This window comes from Cupressus sempervirens, chromosome 8, assembly GCF_028749045.1.
Source record: "Cupressus sempervirens isolate cs-2001-9-10 chromosome 8, ASM2874904v1, whole genome shotgun sequence".
In the NCBI taxonomy this organism is placed as follows: Eukaryota; Viridiplantae; Streptophyta; class Pinopsida; order Cupressales; family Cupressaceae; genus Cupressus; species Cupressus sempervirens.
In genome coordinates this window covers 439882389-439901656 of record NC_143125.1, presented here as the reverse complement: position 1 = coordinate 439901656, position 19268 = coordinate 439882389, and positions in this window count along the sequence as shown.

The following is a 19268-nucleotide window of genomic DNA, read 5'->3' as shown; positions in this document are numbered from 1 at the left end:
ATCACATGAAGGTGAAATTTTTGTTAGAAATGTAGGTAGAGTTACTTAGGGAGGAAGCCAAGATCAGGTCTACATTGATTGATATCCAAAATATGATCCTTGCAGTTATGGACCCAATGCAGAAACATATTACATATTCAAAAACATTGGTCCAAGATAACAAATTTTCAGTAGTAGATCATAAGATTAAAATTTTCACAGAAGTTCAAGTGGCCCTCTCTACCTACAAAATTTTGCAAGATAATTGGGATAAGACATTGGCTCTTATTCTCAAGGTACACTCTAAATTTCTCTCACATTTTGATGTTTCTATTTGAATATTTTGCATATCTCTTTGGCATTATTGTCAAAAAGGGGGAGTATGAGATAATAAGAACAGGGGGGGTAAAGAGATAGTAAGAGGTAGAGTAAAGAGATAGTAAGAGAGTTGTGAACAAATCAAGGGAGAAAATAAATTGATATATGTATAGATATAAGCTATGTATATATCATGCCATATGTATGGAGGAGATATGTAAGATATGTATATACAGTAGCTTTATAAAGATCAATTTTGAAAAATCAAAAATCAAAATGTTAGTGTACATAAGTTTTGTCTAATAAGTGTTTTTGTCACTAATGACAAAGGGGGAGATTGTTGGCCTTATATTTTATTTGTCATTAGTGACAACACTTATTTGATTCTAAATGCTTACCGAGCTCATCACTTAGTCTACAGTTTATATTGAGTATTCAATTATTACCTTGTAAGTTCAACAGTTAAGTAGTTCACACTGAGCATTCTTGAAGCTACCGAGTGGATGTGTAGTTCAATAGTGTTTACCGAGCTTCCAATGTTCACTGAACAAGTAATGGTCATCAAGCTTCATAGTGTCTACCGAGTCATCAACTTGTGTGATGTGAAGTTAGTTTCTACCAAATGATGGATGTGTAGTGTTTACCAAGTGAAATCAAGGTAAATGAAGGATTTAGTATCTCAAGAGTAACATTATATCTATTGAGTCTCCAATGGTTATCAAGTTCCAAGCTATGTTGTGTGATTAGTATGGATTGAGCTTCTACTTCTACCAAGTGCATGATGATGCTGAGTAATGTAGTGAACGCCAAGTATTAGAAGGTCACCAAGTCAGCTTGAAGAGCTTGAGTTTTCTACTATTTGGCCAACTCAATAATATTTTATTTACTTGTATTTTAGCCGACCTTGCAATTGTAATTATTGGAATGGTATATATGTAATGTATTGTATCATTTGCAAAATAATCATAAGTATGTTAAGGAATGGACATGAAATGTTTTGAAGAGTGAATGTGAATCACCAATAGAGTAGAGTATTTAGCAAGGTCATTAAGGAGCAGCAAAGACATATCAGTCACAAGAGGTGATTTGTACTTCAAAGATCTATTTAGCAATCAAGTTGTAAGTCAGATCTAGTATTTCATCCTAATAGGTGAATCAATTTTCTAAATCCTTCAACAAGATAGACTTAATAGCCTTTGTATAAATCTCTTAACAGAGTGAATACTTCATTGTATGTTTGTAAAACCTCTAACAAGGTGGACCTAGCAGTCCTAATTGCTCTTAATAGGGTAGATCATCAAAAGTGGTTAATGTAAGCCCTAACAAGCCAAATTTATACTATAGTAGTGAATTTTTGCGGGTTACATCCCCACCCCAATTTTACTTTCTATTTGGAAGGTTTCTAGGTCACTAAAATACTGTGTTCATGTGTTATATAACCTTAAAACCAAAACAAAATGAAAGGAACCAATATGAAGAAACTAAAACCAAAAAAAAAAGTTTAGGTGAATCATGTTGCTATCAAAACCATTCTATATTCTTCAAAATTGTTAGCATTTCTTTATTTATTGCTAGCATCTATACTCCTCAAAATTCTAATCTCTTCTATTATGACTTGGAGATATTTAAAATTTAATTCTTTAACTACTCAAACCAACTCATGCTTGTGGATAACCTTCTTGTTCTCTCTAACCACTTCTACAACTTCTTGGACAAGAAAATTGCAAAATTGCAAAATTGTCAATGTCCAACTTTTGCAATATTGACATTTTTGCATTATCACACTTCAAACTTTATGAAACTAAACATAATGACTCTAAATAAACCATGGTGTAATGCCCCACCATGCGACCCAAAACAAGTTAACCTAAAGTTTTACTAAGTTTTTCAAATAATTTTTTTAAAGATAAAGATACAACAATAGTAATAATATAGTAGAAGTAATTAACATACACTCATACATCAACAACACATAAATAGGTTACAACTCTTAAGGGTCACGTGACGTTGAATCAAATTTAAGTTCAATTATTAATAAATATAATATATAATAAATTTACATCAAATAATAATATACCAATATGAATCCATTTAATTAATATACAATTATATATGATGCCACTTGGCAATAAACATAATGCACAATCATCCAATGTACATGTCACAGGGTATGAAAGGTTGAAATAATATACATCATGAAATAAATTACATCATCTCTTAAGCTATGATGAAATCAAATACAATACAATAATACAACCATCCATCATAGAAATACACAAATAGATAGAAAGGAACATCTGCACAAACACATACAACAGTGGCATTTGACTGTCAGATCTCAATAGTATAAGAAAAAGGACTACCACCTGACCTCATGGTAACCCAAAAAGGTCCACTCCCACCATGCTAAGGAGATAGTCTCAAGTCCCAAATAGGATATCAATCTCAAAATCAAAAGTAATATCTAAATCAAGGAAACCCTAAAAGTAATCTAACTCAAATGTTCTAAGATAAATTGACATCTAGACCCAGAGGCAAACATAGATGCATATGGAATCTACTGTGAAAGTGGGAAAGTTTCATCACATGAATCAATGCTAGAGTTACCTTGGTAGTGTAACTTGACCTTGACACCCTAGTGACTCTATGCGGCACTAGTATCCTTTTTCACTAACAAGGCATACTAATGATGCATGGTCACAACCAAGCATTCTCTCTACTCCCATCCTAGTCTGTACTAGCACTCGAGGCATGGGCAAGAACATATAAAGACTCTTATTAGGTTCATTTTATTCCCATTTAGTGTAGTGTTTTCACTTATTAAACAACTTACAATGGGTTACCTTGGTAGCCATTTTGGGCCCCAGCCTCCATTGCAAGCCACTTCCTAACATTACATATAGATAGCCTACCCTAAGCTTAGTAAAATCAAAATATCTCAAAAGACCACATACCATACGTTAGTTCTTAAATAAGAAACTGACGAGTACTAAAATCATTGATCATAATCATTGATTCCACCAATACGATCATCCTAATATGATTGATCCCAAAATCAAGTATACATAAACCAATCCATGTCATAACATGACATCACCAAGAAAAAATCATACAAACACCACAGTCCAATAAAAAAAACTAAAAAAGCAATCCAAATACAATTGATCAAAGACTCAAAGGTTATATAAAATAGGACACACCGTTCACCTTAGTTTCACATAAGAACATTAGAAAGCAATAACAATCAATGCATCAAAAAATCTCATAGATCATACCATACACATTATCATGGTTGGTTATAAAAGATTGTATACAAACATCATCATGACATTATAGAACAAACCTCCAAGCCTTTGGTAAACATCTAGACTCGCCAAAGCTAAGACAAACCCAAAAACCCCAACACCAATAAATCACACATCATATAAAACACATACAAAAGTGAATTTCATAATTCATTAGGTTTTGAACACCATAAAGTTCAATATTTACTAAAGGTTTTCAGATTAAATCATAAACAATTCTATAATGGAAATCAATTTTCTCAAACAAGGGTTTCAGCCTAGAGAAATTCTGAAAACAGAAACACAATAGACATGAAGAAGACAAGAATTCAAAGAATGAGTAACTACTGCACAAACCCACAAGATCTTACTTAGATCTGATGCTAAAGCAATGAACACACAAACATGCAAGAATCTTCTTTTTCCTTCGAAAACCCTCTTTTCAAAAATTGGCTCCTCCAAATCTGTGTATCTAGAAATGAGCTCTAATTTCCTTAATAAAGAGTTTTTCCTCCAAATCAAGGCTTTGATCATGCAGTCATGTGAAAATCCTTTGTCTTTAATTTTCATGCAGGCACTTTATGCAATTTAATTAAAATAAACTTTATCAAATTAAAGCTTTTTCTCCCTTATTAAATCATGTTTTTAATATAATATTTATTAATTTAACTAAAAATATTATTTAGAGTTTATTAAAAATAAAACTCCTAAATAAATTATTATTAAATTAAATAAATATAAATATGCCTAAATTAGAACTTTAATCAAATCTTTTAAATTTAATTCTTTCATGCACATTTAAAGAACTTTTTAATTAAAATATTCTTTTATATTTTCTTTTCCTCTACTTATTAATTAGTGTAAACATTATTTACAGCATAGTTTATTATTTAAATTAATAAGAATACAATTTACTATTCCTCTACCTATTTTTTAAACAATTATTAGATTAATAAAATTCAGAAGTCCATCAAACAATTTCTTTGGTCTAATGGCAAGGGTAATAACAAAATTCATTCTGTTAAGTGGGCTTGGTGCCACACTAACAAGGCCCTTGGGGGACTTGTGCTGAAGGATTTAAGAATTCAGGGTATTGTCCTGTCTACCAAATGGATTTTTCAATCCATGTAGGAGGACTGTCCTTGGAAAGTGTTGGTTAGAAACAAAATTGAGAGGGGTGTTCCTAACAAAGCCAAATCTTAGATTAATCTCCCCTTTTGTGACCTCATTATTGGTAATTTTCCTGTCATGGTCCAAGGTTCTGTAGTTTTCAGATCTATTTGGAAGGCTTGGGAACATGTTAGGAGATTCATCATTAACAAGAATTTTCATTGTAATAATCAACTCCATGGTGAAAGATCCATTTGGTGGAACATTCAGCTAAACTGTAAACCTTTGGCCCTTTCCCAAGGGTGTTCTGATAGACTATGGGCTAAGAAAGATATTAAATAGTTCATAGATCTCTTTGAGTAGAATCAAATCACTCCTTGGGATGAGCTTAAAAATAAATATGATATGCCTAATTCCCATAAAAGAACTTGTAACATGATTTTGCAAGTTGTTAATGGTCTTCCCACTTTATGCCATGTTGATTCTCAAAGGCACCTTAATTGTAATTGGCCTGGTGGAGTTGTCACAAATTTGCTTAAGGCCAAGAATATATATAGAATCCTTGATTGTAATATGGATATTATTGATCATGTCAATGTTGTTTGGTACTCTTCCTATGATGTTGATGTTTGGAAAAAATACTTTGATATCTTGTGGAAGAATTCTGTTGAGCCTAAAATTAGATGCTTCAGATGGTTAGTCATGTTGGACAAGCTTCCTATTAAGAGAGATTTTTCTAATTCTGATATTTGTAATTTATGCAGAGTTCCTGAAACTAGTAGACATATTATTTTAAGATTGTTCCTTTGCTAAAGAAATATGAAGAATGTTTGGCATTATTTATCCTATTGGTGTTAATATTCTTGATATTATCATTGGTTTACCAATTTATTTTGGAATATATTATTGTCTAACATTCTCTGGTAGATCTGGAAGTGTAGGAACAAGGAAAGGTACAAAGGTAAGCCGAGGGATCTTACTAAGTTTTTTTGAAAAATCACTTATTTTAAAATTTCTTTGTAGGTGTAGGCTACTATGTTGATCGAGCGAGACAAGATGAGAAGGTTCCTTCATGATGGACATGTTGCTTTTTTCTACTATGAGTTGAAGCATGGATACCAATGGCATAGAACCCTAGATGATCTGTAAGCTTTTGAACAAGCTTGCACTAGGCTGAACAAAGAAATTAGTAAGAAAGTGAATGATACAAAAGAAGATTTATTAAGGCTGATGCAGATTCATGAATGTAAAAGCATTGTTTGGATGAAGGGTCCCTTCGGTTGGACTGCTTGGGTGGTCAATTACTATGATGTTCTTAGTTAGATAGTCCTTCTTCTTCTTCTTTTGCTATGTTGTACAGCTGATTTTGTTCTTCCTTAGTGAGGCTTGGCCTCCTTGTTGACTTTCGTGGTGGTACTTTGGTTGCTCTGTATTTTATGAAACTCTTATTTCTAATAGAAAAAAAATTAATAAGAATAATTAAAGCTCATTATTTAAATGCAACTCTAATTTAATACTTATTAATTAAATAATCATAATAAAATACTATTAAATCTTTAATCTTTTAATCTTTTAATTCTATTTTTATTCAACTTCTTAAATTAGACTTTTAAAATAAATATTTTAAACTGAAGTACTTATTTAATAATGTAATTAAATAACATCATATTCAAATCTTTCTTCAACCAATTTTCTAAATTTAGACTTCTAATTTTAGACTTGTTATTTAAAGCATAAATTTAATTAGTTTTTAATTAATCAAATATTCACATATTTTAATATATTTTTTTAATCAAATAATATTTATTACTCAACTAGTGATATTATTTAGAGTTTATTATTAAAATAAAACTCTTAAATAATAGTTATTAAATGAAATAAATATAAATATGCTAAAATTAGAACTTTAATATAATTCTTTGATTTAATTAATTTTTCAATTAATTAAATATAATTAAATATTAAATTTTCTATATACAATTTTATGCAATTTAAATTTAAATGTCTATTAAATTAATTTTCTTTCTCACTTTAATTAATCATAAGACATTTTTAATATTATATTTATTAATTTAACTAACAATATTAATTAGAGTTTATTAATAAAATTCATAAATAATAATCATTAAATTAAATAATTATTAATGCCGATAGGCATTCTACAATGGCAAAATGAGTGGAGTGGGATGGTGTAAATGTGTTAATGTTAACTTTTATTCTTCTAGGTTAAATTTGATAACCATCTACATGTCAAAACTTTAAATCTTATTATAAATAGAATATACTTTTAAAAATAATTTAATAAATATGACGTAAAATATTTGTTCAAATTATAATATTTGGAGATATAAATCATCCATTTTTTAGAAACAAAAATAAAAATATTAATTTATTAAAAATTAAATAAATGGAGATAAAGAAAATATAAATAATTTTAGATGTAGTGAATTAAATTATAATGATTTTGTAGTGGATATCTATCAGAATTTCTATTGATATATTTATTTAAGATATCTATACTAGTAAATATGCCAAAATTAGAACTATAACTTTATCTTTAAATTGAATTCTTAATTTAAATAAATTTATGAGACATTTTTAAAAATATATTTATTAGCTTAATTAATAACATTAGTTAGAGTTTATTACTAAAATAAAACTCCTAAATAATTATCATTAAATTAAATAAATATTTATATGTCAAAATTAGAACTTTAATAAAATATTTAAATTTAATTATTTTATTTAATTAATTTCTCAATTAATTAAATATAATTAAATATCAAATTTCTTTATAAAATTTCCATTAAATTAAATAATTAAATTATCTTTTAATTTGATTTAATTATAACAAAAAATACAATAGACCCACAAAACCAAATACGTTAACTCAATTGAAGACACTTGACAAAAATCAAATTCTAGGGTTAAAATCATGAATTCACGTCACTTGATGAATTTAGATTGGTAAAGTAACTTAGCTAATTGTCCTACTTTCTAGGACAATTGGCTTAGGGTTTAGGATTTAGAGTTAAGAGTTATCTCCCCATTATATCATTGAAGTACCATGATAGGGTATGCTCATCCATGCATGTACAAGCACAATATTTTAAACTAAACTAACAATGGTAGGAAGTGGTTTATCATGTAGATCTTGACTAGTAGGTGACTATGACTCCCTTCCTTAACCACATCAGAAATGTCAAACATAAAAAAAACATACACACATGCCATACACATGCAAATATGAGGTAAGTATCCATAGAAACTACATAAAAATCATTCATCTAACTAACATCATTAAACAATTGAAAGTCACTACATATATATCATCATTGAACAATCATGCATACATGAAATAACTAGGTAATTTAATATATAATCAACTAAGTATGAAATGACACATAATCAAATATGGTGACTAAGTACTGACAATCATAAAATATAATCAGAAAAATAGCCTAAAAGAATTTGACAATACAATCAAGTCAAGTAGGGGTAGGCATTACACACGGAGTTTATGTAGACCATGTTTAGTGATGCAGGAGCATCCAAAGGTATAAGGGAAATCTTGTATCACCCAAAAAAATGTACCTAGACATAGTTTCTGTTTCATGTGTTTTCATTTCTGGATACCCATTTTGGTCAAATAAAGGTTCCAACTCTCATAGTTCCACTATCAATGTTCTGGGTTAGATTATTTAAGCACCTTGAGATACATGTAAATGCTAGAAAAATAGGACTATGTAATTGAGACATAATTATGGTGAATCAAAAGGTGTAAATTGGAGGGAGGATTAACATTGTGATTTAGAACATTCCAAAAAAAGAATAAGGTCAAAAGGTTGAATGATTTCAAAGTTATTGCAATTTTTCAATCTCTGGAGACCTCCTAAGAATGCTCCAAAGTCATGTTTGAAGCATTAAATGACCTCGTACAGGGCCAAAAAATGGGAGATGAGCAAAGCTTGTCAATAGGACTATAGAGCACTCTGAGAGCTTTCTAAAAATGTAAACAGTTTGTCAATCCAAGCTACAGTTCAAAAGTTATGCCTCCCGAAAGTTCGGCTACCGTTTTTGGATTCTTCTAATTTTGTACCGACTTCTAAAGTGACTTCTGGAGCCTTCCATTTTTGTGGTGGATGCCAACTAGCACTTTCTAGAATGTATTCCTAATCCTTAACCCTTTGGGGTCTATTTGAGGACATTTCTGGCATTGTAAAAGGCAGTTCGGAGTGGAATTTGAGAGAAGGTACTAGGAGAAAAAATTATCTCCAGATTTATGCTATTGTAAGCGCATAGGGCATGTTTTGGAGTCAATTTACTCTACACTAAGTCTACTAGCATATTTTCATAGTTAATAAAATTTTCCCTTTCCTGTTGTGTCCATTTTGTGCTTAGGTTGTGTCTCCATCATTTAGGCCATTTTCACTCCTAACTATCCTTCTACAATAAATTAGTCCTCTAAGACAACTTTTAGTACTATTGGACCTAATTGAAAATATTTTACCACAAGGACCCAAAAATAAGAACCCCATTACTCCTAAGTCTCTCAAAGACTCTTATTTGCTTGCTAACAACCTATCCTAGGTGTTCCTACACTAGGATGCATTTAAATTAAATTTAAATACTTGAGGAAAGTGAACCTATTTAATTTAATAAATTTAATTAAATAAGTAGAAGAATATGAAAAATATAATTATTTAATAAATAATCAATTATAGTGTTAGAGGAAATACTAAATTAATTAATATAGTGCTTTGGATGATTTTAAGTGTCTACATAACTTTCTACAACCAAAGAAACATAGAATGGTGTTATGGAAAGAATGAATGAAATGATTTAGGTGGAAATAAGGATGATGATCAAAGAAGAAAATCTACCATAGTTTTTTGGAAGGAAGTAGCAGATATTTTTGTGTCCACTTTGAAAAAAGATTTGTATTGGAAAAGATACTATAAGACTTCATATGAGGTTTGACATAGAAGGGCACCTATGATGAAATATTTCAAAATCTTGGGAAAGAAGTGTTATATTCAAAGAGATGAAGACAATTTGAGAAAATTTGACAACAAATCCAATGAACAAATATTTTTGGGATTCTCTACTAGAAGAAAAGTGTATTGATGTTTCAATAAAAGACTAAATAAAGTTGTGGAAAGTGTAAATATAAGGGTTGATGAACATTTTTATTATGAATCTAGTACTTAGGAGAAGAAATAAGATGACAAGGAGGAAGAAGTTGAATCGAGATCAACACATTCTTGTACTAAAAAACTCCAAGGTATGTTCAAAAACATCATTGTGAGAAGAAGATTATCAGGGATAAGAACAAAGGTTTTGTAACCATACTAAGGAAATGAGAGAGAAAGCTTTATATTATCTACTTTCAAAAGTTCAACCTATTTCAAAAATAAAAGCTTGTAATAATCAGAGTTGGATCAAGGAAATGGGAGAAGAGCTAAATAAAATTTAGAAGAATTAAACCTGGGAGTTTGTTCCCACATTGATGGTAAAGAATCTGATTGGAACTAAGTAAATGGGTTTTTAAGAACAAGTTGGATGAGGATGATTAAGTTGCAAGAAGCAAGACTAGACTTGTCCACAAAGCACACTCTTAGATTGAAGGAGTTAGGTTTGATGAGATGTATGCACATGTTACTTAAATGGAGGAAATTATAATGTCTTTGGAATTTGCAACTAATTAGAAAATTCAAAGTTTACTAGATAGATGTCAAGTCAAGATTTCTTAATGGTGAACTAAATGAAAAAATCTATATTGAGAAACAATTTTTTTTTAGGTCAAAAACAAATATATATACAATTTGTAGGTTGAAGAAGACCCTTTATGGATTGAAACAAGCACCTAGAGCTTGGTATGGTAAGTAGGATAAATATTTGACTAGTCAATGTTTTTAGAAAGGTTGGGAATACAACAATGCACTTCCTAGTAGATATCAACCAAAATTTTGATTAGTGTAGTTTATATGGATGCTAATATCTTTGTGGGAAAAGATGATGTGTGGAAATTTCCTTTGAGGATATGCAAAAAGAATATGTGATGTCTATGGTTGGTGAAATGAATTTCTTCCTTGGGTTGCAAGTGAGGTAGGACAATGAAGGTATTTTTATCTCTTAATCCAAGCATGTGAAGGAATTGTTCAATAATTTTGGCTTAAAAATCTCAAAGCCAATGAGTACTCCCATTATTATTGATGCAAGTTGAATAACTATCTATAATTGATCCCATTCTTATCCTTAGGTCCATGAACAAAAAATCATATCTTATTTTCTAAATCTGATCTAGGTATTCTTCAATATATGTCATCCATAATTCATAATTACATGTTTCATATATATTCTTAGGTTAAAGCTTTGAAATTGAGACAATTTCTTATCTATTATGTGATAACCTTAATCAAATCTAAACACTGTTATTTCTATTTGTTGGAGCTACAATTGTTGAGAGCTTAATTGGAACAATTTTTATATTGTCATTAATGTCAAACCTAACAAGTGTCGAACCTACTTGAGAGACATCCACTAATAGTGTAGAGTATCATTTGATTTTAATGATGAAGAGGATTTGAAAAGAAGAGATCAAGAGATGACCTAATGAAAGGTTGAGCTGAAATGTTTAAGTGAGATGGAATTACAATGGGCACTTGATAAATTAGTACTTGACAAGATAGTTTATTTTTTAATCAATATATGAAGTGAAGGCAATAGTTGGAAGAAGTTCAGAGTTGAAACAAGTCATAATGATAAGCTTGATTGAGTATCAGTGTCATACAATCACTGAAGGAGTTGAAGCTGAAGACTAAGAAACTTAAGCATTGCTAAGAATAATAGTACTGGTTGAGTATCTATCTTGGCTGCATGATAGAGATTGTTGAGTGATAGTATTGACTAAGTTGAATAGTGATGACCGAGTGATCTAGTGAAGACTGAGTGACAAAAAAAAAAAATTATGAAAGAATCAAGATTCATGGATGGCATAGTTGAAATATTGGAACAAGGAAAACATTTTGATGATAAGGATTTATGAGTTCTATTATTTAATACAAGGAAAGGATAAGTTGAGAGATCAAAGGATAAGATTTGAGAAGATGTTTCTAGAAGTGTTGAGAAGAGAAGAAGAACAAGAAGATGGGTAGATTCATTGAATATTTAGGATATGATTATAAACCCTAAGATCTATGATTGTGATTAAGTAGGAAAATATAAAAGCTACCTATTTAAGGAGGTATATGACATATTTTAGAGTGTTGTTGTTCTAAAAAATTATGAAGACAAGTGGTGAATAAAAAAAGTTTGTGATGTGAAGGATTCGTTAAAGTGTTGCCAAGTAGATCTAAGATGATGAGAAAGATGGAGTCCAGTCAATGAATCAAAGTTGAGCCGAACAAAGATCTAAATTTGCAAAGTGATTTGTATGTTATCTGATCAAAGTCATGTTGTTTCTTTGTAACCATTATGGTAGTTGTAAAATCCTTTTGATAAGGTTGACCTAGTAGTCATTTTAAAATCCTTTAATCAAGATGACATTCTAATGCAATGTTCTTAAGTCCTCTAACATGGCCACTCCTAATAAGGTGATTAAATCCTTTAATAGGGTTACACCTAATAGTGTATTTTGTAACCTTTAATAGGGTTGGCTCCTAACAAAGCTCACTTTAGAAGAGTGAAAAAGTGGTCTTATGTTATTGGTGGTTTTTTCCAAATTAGATTTCTACATTAAATGCTTGTATCAAGCATTGTGTGGATATTTGTTGTGTTTTTATGCTACTTACTATTTTAAGTTTAATTTTATTGTTGGCTATGATAAGTTTATGTAATTTGGCACATATAAAATAAAGAGCTATAATAGAATGAATAAGTTGGATTACAATGAACAATTTTAATCAGTGAGTTATTGGGTTAAGTTTGTTGAAGTTTTAAGTGTTTAATTTATACATATGGACCTGAGGATATCTGATTCATCCCACTCTTAGTTATTCCAAATATTCTAACAATTGGTATCAGAGCTCTTGGTGGTTGTGTAAAAGTTTGAAGGACTTAAAGCTAAAGGTGAAGATTAATAAGAGAGAGATACTAATGCTAAGCAAGAAGAATTGTTCTACATGAAAAAGGATAATGAAATTGCATCTATCAAGTATTGGAGATTCTATACTTTAATATCTTGAAAATGATAAAATTGAATTTCGTAGACCTATGATTGTTGAGAAGATGAAAGAGAAGAAAGAACATAACCAAATTATGATTGAGCTTGCATCCTCTCTAAGCTATTATGAATTTGGTGAGGTAAAAGAATGTATGAATGCAAAGAAAGTATGGGAAAACATGACACTAATTCATGGTGAAGACAAAAATGTGATGAGAGTTAAGATAGAAATTCTAAGAGGAAAATTTGATGACACGATAATGAATGAAGGTGAGAACATTGCACAATATGTTGTATGAATTAAAGAAGTTGTGAATTATATCAGGAGTTGTATAGGTGAAATATATAAGGAGACAATGACCAACAAGGTAGTGAGAAATTTACTTCTTATTTATTATTTTAGAGTGCCAATAATACAAGAGTTGAGAAGCACACCTGGTAATGATCTCACATTGGTTAGTCTAGTTGGTAGACTCACAACTTTTGAGTTGGCTAATTTTGATAATTATTGCCTTACTAATGCTGAAAGTTATTTTAAAAAATTGACTCTTGATGGTTCTAGAAGGGGAAGAAATGAAAACATGTAAATATTGACAGTGACTCAAATGAAGAGCTTGATGAACTTAAAGTGTTACTAGATAAGAGGCTACCTAGAGGAAAAGGTAAACATAAATGTAAGTTCTTATTATATGTTTTACATGCAATAAAGTTGGTCATATTGCTGCAAGTTGTCCTAATAGCAAAGATAAGGATGATAGGAAGGACAATAGAGACTAAGACACAAGAGATAGGAGAGATAGTAGAGATGTCAGAAATCAAAGAGACTACAAAGGAAAAGGTAAGAAATCTTGTTACATTGCTGAAGAAAGTTCTGGTAGTGGTATTGATGAAAATGATGAAGTTGTGTATATTTCTATGAAAGATGATGAAGATGAAGATTTAAAATGTAGAAATAATTATCTAATTTCACACATAAGAAAAAATGACAGATGAATAATTGATAGTGGATCTTCACATCGCATGACTGGTCATACCATATTATATGAAAGGTAAAGGATCAATTATTGTGAATGAAAAAAATAGATGTGATAATGCATATTGGGTTTAAATAAACCTATTGAGTGTGGCATAGTTGATCACTTCTTGTTACAGGGTTGAATTTATAAACAAGAAGGCAAAGATCTATCATGCTACTGGTGAACTAATTAGAAGTAGAAAAAAACAAGAGGCAATCTATTCTATCTAGATCTATCTAAAGATACATGCTTATTTTCACAATATGAAGATGTTTTTTTATGGAATATGAGGTTGTGTAATGTAAATTTTGACTATTTGATTGAGATCAGCAAGAAAATAAAAGAGGATTGCCAAGATTGAGTAAACCGGATAAGGTGATGTGTAAACAATGCCAATTCGAAAAATGGACAAAGTTTAGTTTCAAGAGAATTTTTGCTTTCTTCTAATGGTATTTTGGACTTAGTTCATACTAATTTATGTGGTACTATTGGAGTGCAAAGTTACTGTAGAGATAAGTACTTTATCTTATTTTTTGATGACTTCTCTAGAATGATGACTATAATGTTTCTTAAAATAAATAAATGATACTTTTCAAATATTTAAGTGGTATTTGGATAGAGTTGGGAAGGAAATAGGTAAGAGTCTAAAGTTCTTGAGATCAAATAAAGGAGGAGAGTTCATAGCTAGAGAGTTTAACATATTCTGCAATGATAGAGGAATCAAAAGGTAGATGTCTACACATAGAAATCCACCACAAAATGATATAGCTAAAAGAAGGAACATATTCATAATGGATTGTGCAAGGACATTTATGATGGTGAAGCATGTTTCATCAAAGTATTGGAGAGAAGTTTTCGTCATTGCATTTTATACACTAAACTGAGTAGAAGTCAATAATGGTAAAATAAAACACCATTTGAGTTATGGTATGGACATGCACCTAATGTAAATTATTTAAAAGTTTTTGGAAGGAAATTTAATATTTTTAAAAATTCAAGGTATGGAAAGGTTGATGTTAAGAGTGATGAAGGCATATTCCTAGGTTATTCCACAAAGAGTAAGGCATATAAATGTTTGAATTCTACCACTAATAAGTGCAAATGTTAGAGTTGATGAATTTGCAGAAAAAAAATGGGGTGGAATGCAAGAAAGAACATCAAGACTACAGTTTTTTTGGTATATGTCTATGAAGGAGAACCTAACACCATTCTTAAACTTGAGAAACCAATTGAAGAAATACAAAATGTGAACCTACTAAGTCACAATAGAAAGGCCCTACCAAACAACATCAACCTATCAAGCATCATACTATAGAAGTTAAGTAACATGAAGATAATTTTGACCATCAAAATGATGAACCTATGATACAAAAAATAATACAAAAAGAGGAATCTAAAGTGATTGAACATGTTCAAATAGGTGAACCTAGTGAACATCAACAAGAAAAAAGAACAAAAGAGCTTGTCTTGGCAAAGTATGTGAGACAAAATCATGCACTAACCAAATCATCAGATATAAAGATTAAGAAGTTATGACAAGGAAAGGACTGAGGAGTGATGCATGCTTATTATGTGAATATGATCCTAGATCAATCAAAGATGCACTTAAAACTAAAGATTAGATTGCAGCAATGAATGAAGAGATTGAGAAAATTGAAAAGAACAAGACATGGAGTCTAGTACCAAGACTAAAGGATAAGAATGTGATTGGAACAAAGTGGGTATTCAAGAACAAGTTGAATGAGAAAGGTGAAGTGACAAGGAACAAGGCAAGACTAGTTTGTGAAGGATATGCACAAGAAGAAGGAATTGATTATGGAGAAAATTTTTCTCTAGTTGCAAGGTTGGAAGGAGTAAGAAATTTTCTTGCATATGCTGCTTACACATGATTAAAATTTTATCAAGTGGATGTGAAGTTTGCATTTCTGAATTTTATACTTGAAGAGAAAGTCTACATTGAGCAACCTAAAGGTCTTGTTGAACCTAGTGGTTGTTATAATGGCTTTGTATCTAAGGATTGGAAACCCTCTTTACATTGGTTCTACATAAGGTCAACACCAGTTAATATACTACAATTTCATATTGAGCTCATTAAATTATCATGATGCCTACAAAGTATATGCTCTAATTCTCCTGACTTGTCATTGCTAGAATACAAATTAAGCTAGGGAATGAAATGCCAATTTATCCTACATTCAAAAATGAAATTACAAACACAAAACTTAACTATTTACTTATGCTACAAGAAATAACCAAAAAGTCTACCACCATATGGCTATAGGAAAAATAAAGTTCTAAAACTTGTACTTCTATGGAATGAAAAACTAATCTCTACCTCAAATTACATTCACTTCCCATGTGGGCCCTCACAAAAAAATTGAATAATGAATGACTTAAAGATTAAGAACTGTAAAGATCATCTTCATTCATAAGCATTTCATAAGTACATAAACTATAGGAAACAAAGTTGTATTGGTATTATTTACTAGATTACAAAAGAGTGCCTTATTATTTCCTCTTCTTTCCTGAAATCTAAACTTCTAGCTTATTTAACATATTGACACACAAAGAACTCCTAAGATCTAGGGTCCTTAAACACTAGGAATATGGCAAGATTGACATTAAACAACATCATTCAATTTAGAAATAAGTTGCACTTGTGTTGCACATGAACTCCAGAAGCTATGCCTTCTAGATTCGTTCCATGATTATTTCCAATTGCCTCGACCCAACATGTAGTAATAACAAACAACTGAAAGGTCATGGGATCATAATGAGTTCAAAACAATCAATTGTTTCCTTATCAACTCTATTAATTTTATAATTCTATAAGATAAATTATATTATATATATATGAGATATATAATATATGAAAATGTTATATATGGAATAATTAACTTATGTTAAGAGTGATATATATATATATATATATTTCATTATAATATATTGAGAGTATATTATTGTTTTATAACTATAACTAATGTAAGTTAATATATTAAAGATACATGTCTCTTCAAGAGTCATGCCTCTTTATATCATATATATATATATTCATTGGAATAGTAACTTGGAACACACATAAAATTTCACAAGTGCTATTACAAGTTACAAATCCTATTTTCACTAACATGGTATCAAAGCCAAGTTCAATTAAAGGGATTGAAGATAATTCTTTGCCTATTTTTATTGAGACTTGTGCTCAATGGTTGTAAACTTTAAACAAGCAACATGCTGGAGATATAATTAAAAACTATAGACCAGACTTGAAGATGACATCACAAAGTAGCTAGATTGTCAAATTTGGGCATGAGACTAGTCACAAATCAGGAGGGTATAAATCCTATAGTTAGAGATTGGCAAGCACGCCATTTTAAAATGTGAATGATGTATATAAGTCATGTTATTTCATTTTGGAATGAAGGTGTGCAATTTTATTTGAATATAAGTCATATCTGACAATGATGGAGTAGTTTCGCTATTCTAAAGAGAATATATTTGTTTCAGCCATTTCTTAATGATGATGTAACAAGTTGACCAAACATCGGTTATGCATTGTGTGTGCAACATCTCATGTAAATCAATGATTATTCCTAAAATTGATTGGGTCATGGCATTTGTTTGGAAGCATACATGCCAAGTATTTTTGGCAAAAAATGGAAATAAGGACTACTGGGTATGAGTTCGTACTCTCAGACCATATGAAGATTCTAGAAGAGCTCTGCACATTAACCAAAATATTTTTGACAATAGAAGCTTACTTTTTATATTCTTGAGTGACATATTACCAATTTTGGACCTACATTTGTGGTTAGAGCTGATTGTACTAAGTTGTCATATTCTTTGAAACTTGCAATCACTATATCTATGAATTCATTCTTCCACACATATGCATGCATTAATATTAATATCAGACCGATGTCATCAAAACAAAATATTGTACAATAGTGTGAGAAATCCAGCTTCCTTGCATAAATATTGTAGAATAATACCAAGTAGAGAGCTCAAAGAACTTCATTGTTGTTCATAGCATCAGATCTAAGTCATATTTAGGCAAGGCAATGGACTATATTGGGCTTTAATTGACAGTACATGTCGCACCTTGCACGCAAATCCAATCTTGATCATTCTTCACAACTGGGAAGATCTTGAGTCCTTAGAATATACTAATATTTAGTAAAGAGTGGTCTGGGATGCGAGATAGATGTTAGATCCGTTTGTTGTAGGGGCTAGGTTGGTGTGCGGTAACCATGAGAGTTGTTTATTTTTAAACAATGGGTGTGAAACAAGATATCACAGGTTTAAATACTGACAACACAAGTCAAAGAAAACCCACGTCAATTAAGAAATTCACAACTAAAAATCAATAACCTTTGTAATGGTTCGAAGGAATGATGGCATGATAGAAAATAGAAAATATTGAACATCTTCTCATTGTGTATTGAAGAGGCTATAAATTTCATCTTTTACCAATTGAAGACCAGTATGGAATAGCAGATAGGAAGAGCTGGTTGAAATAGGAGATACTCATATGATGCGTATGGCTAAATCAAATACTGAACAATATAAGAGTGGGAATTTTACATTGTGGGGGCAATAATAATCAATTATTCATTCCAATTGACCCATCTTGAGAGAGATGTCAGAGAAGAGACACTATTAGAGTTCCAATTTGAACCATCCTTACTGAGGAGATGATTCAAAAGAGGAGATGTCTCTCAAATGATATGGACCTTCATTAAAACAACTTGTATCAAAGATACATAGATAAGTATTCACATACTTTTAGTATTACATTTATCTACTCATTGTATTCTCACTCTTAATTGTATTTCTATATGTACTATAAGAGCTATTTACCTTCATCTTTTCCCTTGTCTCTGAGGATGTTCTTGTAGGAAAAGAAGAATGGTGCATTAGGAATGCTACCAAATATGAGTACCCCTCTACAACAAGAGGGATTTTGAAAATTCATTAGAGGTGACCTTGGAGAAAGAGAGGGAGAAAAAAATAAAATTCTTAAATAAAAGTTTTGATGACATTGGTTCAGAAGGAGTAGACCTTGTTGATGGATTCAATACTAGTCTAAAACTATAATAGCTAAAGGACTATGATTCATGGGATAAAGTCTCATGTATGTAGGTTGGAAGGCTTTATGTTATTAGGATACCCATTGAACTAGGGAAGCATGACATGACTTGCTTCCAAGAGGATAGAAGGATGATGATAGATTCAAAGGAAGTCTGATACTTCATCAGAGAGAACCTTGAGCTAAGAGGTCAGAAAAGTTGATACCAAACTAAGAGGGAGAAACCTTATTCTTTGATATGTTTTATAGTGAATGGTGTGACACCACCACATGACAGTATTCATGGAGATTTCATGCAAACCTTTGATGTC